Source organism: Anser cygnoides, chromosome 19 (genome assembly GCF_040182565.1).
Source record: "Anser cygnoides isolate HZ-2024a breed goose chromosome 19, Taihu_goose_T2T_genome, whole genome shotgun sequence".
Classification (NCBI taxonomy): Eukaryota; Metazoa; Chordata; class Aves; order Anseriformes; family Anatidae; genus Anser; species Anser cygnoides.
In genome coordinates this window covers 6,103,838-6,110,669 of record NC_089891.1, presented here as the reverse complement: position 1 = coordinate 6,110,669, position 6,832 = coordinate 6,103,838, and the positions used below count along the sequence as shown (strand labels likewise).

General features: G+C 52.9%; 1 long non-coding RNA gene across 1 annotated transcript; it reads right to left on the bottom strand.

The window, feature by feature from the left end:
• Positions 1-133: 133 nt before the first annotated feature.
• LOC125182820 (uncharacterized) lies at positions 134-3,067 on the bottom strand. Its single transcript, XR_007163433.2, has 2 exons — positions 2,144-3,067; positions 134-658 (listed from the first exon to the last, which is right to left on the bottom strand). It is a non-coding gene; the product is annotated as an uncharacterized lncRNA (long non-coding RNA).
• Positions 3,068-6,832: the final 3,765 nt, after the last annotated feature.

Sequence of the window (6,832 nt, the reverse complement as noted above, 5' to 3'; positions counted from 1 at the left end):
CGCCAGGAGGGAGTGCTATGCGCAGTCCTGGGCTGGCCCTGACAAGGTTGAAGCCCATTTTTCCCCCATTTTTTCCCGAATCAGGGCTCAAGGGCCATAAATATCTTATGGGCAACACAGAATGATGGAGAGATTTGTTTTTCTTTTTTTTTTTTTTTTAAATAGATGATGATTTTTTTTAAATATACAAACATTTTTGTACACAAGATTATTTATTGATTTTCACTGTAACTCTGACCTCCTAGAGGGACCTTCTGCACCCTGCAACACAGCAATCAGTCCAATGCTACAGCTCTGCCTTGATCTCCCATGCCCTCAAGGTACGATTGCACTGCACCTGCCAGCCCGTGCGGGCGTTGAGGCACAAGTTTCTGGGTGCCCGCAGCTCTCTGTGAACCATGGTATGGTTGAGGAGGCTTTCAGGGCAGGACTCCTGGGCTGCAGGAAGTAGAAACGGGCCGTCCGCCGTGCCCAGGGGCCAAGCGGAGCCGTGGGAAGCCCATGCCGCCTGGTGTCACTCAGCAGGGAAGATGAGTGCCAAAATGGCACAGCTGAGGCAGCTGTCCGTACCCTGAGACATCCAAGGTTATTGTTCAAATAAAGAATAGCGCACAGGCGGCAGAAATCTTTCAGACTTTTCCTACAGACATGTGTGCATCTGCCAAAGGAAAAAAAAAAATAAAAATAAAAGGAAATCATGATATTTGAAACCGAGTGATGTGATTTTTTGTCTAACAGCCCAGACTGCACGCACTGTGCTAGCACTGCCAGCCCGGGCATCCCAAACCACCTTCCCCCTCCAGAAACAGACTCAGACCCCCAAACCAGAAGGCAGCGGTGCCCCTGGGCGGCCTGACACCAGGCTCATCACTCCACCATTTCTCTGGGGCTGGCATTGGACACCGTGAGCCCATTTCCCCTGCCCCCAGGAGACTGCAGTGACCCAGCACCCCTGGGTGGGTCCCTCCTCCCCTTTGCGAGCCTGGGAGCAGCCTGCCTGCCTCTCCTGCCCCATCAACCTGGCAGAGGCTTAACTCTTTTCTGGCATTGATCTGGTAAAGATAAAATCTCTGCCCAGAAACCACTTTTTCCGAAACAAAAGCCTTGTTAATTTTAACTGCGGGAGTCACAGGTTATGTCAAGAAAGAGACGCAAATTGTGCGCAGACGTCAGTCCTACGTATGCCCTCGTGCTTTGTTTTACCCCAAGCTGCTGAGCTCTGATGGGCACACAACACCTTCAATCACCACCTCTGTTCCTTAGGGGCATGCAGGGTTTTCTTCCTGCACACCCAGTGCCTGATACCAGGTTCCCAAGCCTGGGTGCACCAAGCCAGGCAAGGCAGCGTGCGAAGTGCCAAGAGAGCAGTAACCACAGAGGCATTTCTGGGACTAAATAAAATTAAAATGGGTGCAGGGACAACCCCACAACAACCCAAGCAGCACTGATACTGAATCCCAGACCAACCACTCCAAGGTGACGGATCAACTGGAACCACAACATCCAGCCACAGGTTATCACACCCTGATAAATCACAATTCTGGGAATGCCACAAAGTCTGTGATGCCCACTTGCTAACCTGAGGTATCTCTGTGCTGCAAGTGCGGGCACGGCTGTGGTTTGCAGCTGAGGGCTGCGTTCTTCCAGCCACACACTTGCATTTTGGGGGAGGCAGCAGGTGGGGTTCACAAATAGCTATTTCCCTATATCTATATACACAATAAAGGAGAGGGAAAGAGTATTAACAAGCCCAAAAAGAAAAGAAAAAAAAAACAACACACCACCCCCCAAAAAAAACAAACACCACCCCTCAAACAAACTGAAAAAAACACCCAAGCCTTAAGAAAACCCCTCTGTGAGCATGGGCCCTGCTGTATGCTCAGGGACTGCCTACCCAAAAGATTTCTGTTGTCAGTTAGTGTGCAAAGGGATTATCTCCAAGGCTGGTGGAGATTTGCCAAGCATCCCAGGCTTGGGACCAAAAGCTGGGTGTGCCATGGGGTAGGCGCTGCTGCTGCCGAGCCCTGCAAGGCAACGTGCCCGATCCAAGTCTTGTGCCCTTCTCACAGCCCCGTCGCTCAAAGCAACTCCTCTTCTTACTAGGGAGTTGGAAGGAGGGGAGAACAGCCCCAGCACGGCCTACCTGAGAGACGTGAAGGGGTCCTGTTAGGTGAGAGCTCCTCTGTCCTCGTGAGAGGGGCAAAGCACTGCCGCCAGCTCCATCTTCCACACCTGGAGGCCGGGAAACTGAGGCACGGGGCTTGGGTGCTGTGTCAGAGCGGAGAATAAGGCCGGGCTGGCAGCATCCTACCAGGAGGGCTGCCATCGGTTACGGAGCAGAGATCAGGCCTGCATTTGGAAAGGGGGCAGCGACGTGCCTCACGGTGACTGCCAAGTGGCTGACATTGCACACGAAGAGCTGCAGGAAACCAAAGAGCTGCCGCTGGGGCCCTCAGGCCTTGCAGGAGCTTCAGGAGCACTCACTTCGGTACAGAAGCACCCCGGGGTGCCAGGAGCTGAGCTGCAGGGCCTTGGTGGGAGCGCTGAACCCCACCGATACAGTCACCCCTCAAGGGAGCCCAGGGTTAAGGTGCCACAGCCAAGGCTTTGCAGGCAGAGAAGTGAGAAGGGGGAGAGCTGAAGAGCAGGAAACAAGAAAGCGCTGCTCATAACAGAGCGGGGAAGGTCACGACCAAGGCCTGACCTGAGTCATCATCCCAGCACTACCAGGGCTTTCCCACCCCCTCCTCTGCTTCTTAATCATCTGTTATTTGAGGGCGAGTTTTGTTTTATTAGCAGGGGGGGAAAAAAAAAGTCTTTTATCTGAGTGATTTGCTCTGAGGTACGTCAGTGACAGGGGAGCAATCTACGTTAATCATTACTGCCAGTGGGCAGCAGATGCGTCGAGAAGGTCACAAGGCGGGGGGCAAGTGATGGGCTCGTGGCACAAGGCAGGATTGGCCCTGGGGGCTTGCTTGGAGCCAGGCCAGGAGCTGGCGATGGAGGAACACTTTGCAGAGACCGAGGTAATGGGCCGGCCAGCAAGGGGCACCCCAATGCCCACAGGAGGTCCAAGCAGCCTCTGCCAAGGGCCAGAGAGGAGGACACAGAGCTGAGCATGGCGGGGACGGAGCCGGGTGCCAGGGCTGGGCTCGCCCTGCCCACACGGGACAAAGCTGCTCCCGTGGTGACCCCCAAGGGGTGCTTGCTCCCTGGCCCTGCAGGAGACGTCACCGGCACGGTTATCAGCGGAGGGGAAGAAGGAAGGGTGTGGGCTGGCTGGGGAGGCACGAGGCGCTCAGCATTCCTCAGAAAGCCTTTGGGCAAACATGGTGGTGAGGCGCAAACCTCCTTCCTCCTTGGCTCCTGTTTACAGATCCGCTTGGCCCAGCCTGGGTGCTGTTACTGCTAAGCGCAGATAACGCCATTAACAAGCACCCTGCTGATAGCAGAGGGGCATTTAGCAGCTTTCCCTTGGCCTCCAAGTAAAGGCAGCTTCTCCAGGGCAGCAATCTGAACCACCTGGATTTATGTGATTGATCCCATCAGCACAATTCATCCACTTTTGGCCTTTCTCCTGCACACTTGCATGTTTAACATCTCTTGTTTAAACTTGTGTCAATATGTTTAAGCTTTTTAACTATTAACAGCTGCCATTCTTCAACGTAAAGGCCAAATCTGGAGGATTAACTAGTCTTCCAGGGATTTACACCTCCTTTGACTTTAATCTCACCTCCAAAGCCAGTGAGGGCTACAAAGGATGCTTCATCTTTGCAGCCCAAATGCACAGTCCTGTTGGCAAAACCACTGGGCAAGGCCGGCCCCAGCATTTTACTTCACGCTCATCTTTAAAGGAGGGTCCTGTGATTTCACCTAAATTTCCTTACCCAAGGGTATATTCAGACTCCTGGCCTCCATTTCCCAGCTCTACATGGTCACACCAATTTACAATCAAGCACACTAAAAAGCAGCCAGGTTTGTTAACACCTCACATGAAAATTGTTGGCTTTGTTCAATAAGAAGACCACCAAGTAGGTCTTGGGAGATCCCAAGTTCACTGCAAAGCTCTGGAATGGGGTCACAAGTAGAGCCAGGCACCCAAAAGCAACCTGGTGGCACTCAGAGAACCCCAGAGCAACAAGGCAAGGAGCAAGGTCCTGCACGCAGGCTGGAGGTGCTGATGCTACATGGGAAGGCAGAACAAATCCAGCCATGGGTAGTCATAAAAACCTGCCCAGATCAAAGCATCCTGGCTCCACCACAACCAGACGTTAAACATGACCCTTTTACCGACAGACATGAAATGCAACAGCTGCTCTGGCGCATGCTGGGTGTTCTCACCTGGGAGCAATAGGCCCCCTTCCCTCTTGTTTTCCGTCCATTCGTCACATCCCGACGGATGATAACCTGCACTCCCCCACCCACTCCACCCCCTATCGGTTTCTTGTAAGTGTTTCCTGGCTTTCAGCGCCAAGCTCACGTGTTTGCCAGCTGCAAGAACCCAGAGCTTCTGGGAGTTCATCCTGGGACACTCAAAGAGCTCCTCAGCTTGCAGCACGACCCTCTGCACTCACTGGTTCATCCAGAAATGGCAAATCCCCATTTCCAACCATGAAACCAGGGGGATCAGCTCACCACAGAATCCCAAAACAGAATTAATTTGTCATGCAACAGAAACAGATATAGCAAAATTTGGGCCTAAAGCATCCCCAACATCACAATGCTGAGCCTGTGGGGTCTGCGCACAAGAGTCTGGTTCTGCAGCCATTATCTACAGGTCACAGCTATCAGCCCTGAAAGCAGACACATTTCTGCCAAAAGAACCTCAAATTCAGGTAGTCTCTGCACCTAGGCTGGACTGAGTTTTGCCTTTTGGGTATCTGTGCCATGGATAAAGACAAAGTAGTCGCACGCTTGAGGAAAACCTTAGGAATTACCTGAAAACAAGCGAGTGGGGAACTGATTTTAGCCAAAGCCAAGCACGCCCATCTCTGCACCCCAGAGCAAGCCCGTGCCAGGAGATTAAGCCCCAGGGCTGCTCGAGCCATGGCACAAATTAGTCACCACGGCTTGTGGTTTTACCAGTTGGCACATCCTGTGCCAAGGCCGCTCGCATGGGGCAACCCAGCAGGTGTATAAAGGAGCTGCTCCCCATTGGCTGCCCCTGGCAGAGCCAAGAGCTTCTGGCTGAGTAATTAAAGTAATGACAATAATAAACCCAAAGTAAACAAGGTGAAAAAAAAATAAAAAAAATCAATAGGCTCAGAGCAGAGGCCACACTCAGCGAGGCGCAGTCCTGCCGGCTTCTGCCTGCACCTCGGTCCGGCAAGGACAGAGACATCCCGGGGGCACCCGAGTGGGTACTGGCGACGTTGGCTCTAACCGGGGCTGCAGGAGGCTGTAGGAGGCTGCACGGAGGTAAGGGCTGGCATTTGGCTGCTCTCGGTGGCACACGGGTCCAGGGTCAAGGGGTTGGGGCTGCAGAAAGCAGCTGCCACGCACAGCCTCGTCTGGGCGCTGGGTGCCTCCTGCTGCAGTCTGGATGTGTTTTTGTCTGGTTCTTGTGATGCTGTGGCCTCTCTGCTTCCTCCTGTGCCCGCAGAGCTGGGTAGCTATGGCCCTAGGAGAGGGGAGGGCAGTTGATCCTGTGCTAGGAGAGTTTGGGAGGCAAACAGGGAAGAGTTTGGGATTAATCTCCACTAAGTGCACTGAATCCCCGTCGACCAAAGGGAGACAGCATCTCAGTGCGCACACAAAGAGGGAAGCACTGAAATTTCAATCCCTTCTCAGATGACTTCTCTCCCAAAGATCCGAGATGAATGCATAAAGCATCTCAGGGACTGCTGTCACCCCAGCCACCCCGCTCTGCAGGCAGAGACACTGCTCCCTGGGTGACGGCGCGTCCCCACGCGCTGCGTCCATGGGCAGCCTGGTCTCGCCTGACCACAGCGTGCCAGCCAAGGAGATCACGCTGTCGAGGGCAATATGCTTCTCCTGAGATCTTTCCAAAAGCTGGATAGAAAAGCTCGCAGGCTCTGGCCATTTTTCTGGGCCAATCCCTCAAAATCCTCTGTGTCAGTGTGCTCAGGGCTCTGTGCTTTTTCCTCTGTGCTACAAGAAGAAAAAGAAAGAAAAAATGGTGTTAACTCTGCCCACCTCTGCCCTCTGGGGTGGGAGGCTGGGTCTTTTCCCAGCAGCTTGGATCAAAATTTACAGACCCCTCCTTTTTTTTTTTTCCCTCCTTTCCAGCTCTGTCGCAATTTATGCACCCATACAAAGAGTGCGATGTAAATCTCAGAGCCCAAAAACATAGAAGAGAGGTTGGACCCATCAACCAAGATCAAACAGGTCTGAATGTCAGAGCAGGTCTGAGCTTGTTCTGCATTCCCACCTAATCCCTACAGCAACAAAGGGAAAGGAGGAGACCTGAACCCAGGGCTGCACACAGGGGTGTGAAAGGTGAGGCTGAAAACAGTTTGGGCACTTCTGGTCCCAACAACTTCAGGTACATTTGGGAAGGACAGAGACACCAAATGGCCATTGTAATGCAAGCGTCTCTAGACAGTTTTTGGTAGAAGGGCCTTTTCTTTGTGCCTTGCAATGATTCTGGAAATTTTTAATGCTAACCTGGCCTAAACACCAATCTATTTTTTCCTCTCATCCAGCTTTTGGAGAGGGAAAGGGAAGCTGCAAAGCAAGTAAGGGAGGTCCCTGCACAAGCTGCTTTGACACCAGTGCACAGCACCTCCCAACCCAGCATGTCCCCTACTGCCCCTACGCTTTTTAACCCCCCTCTGTTCACCGTGGCAGGTGACCCGCAGGCAGAGGAGCC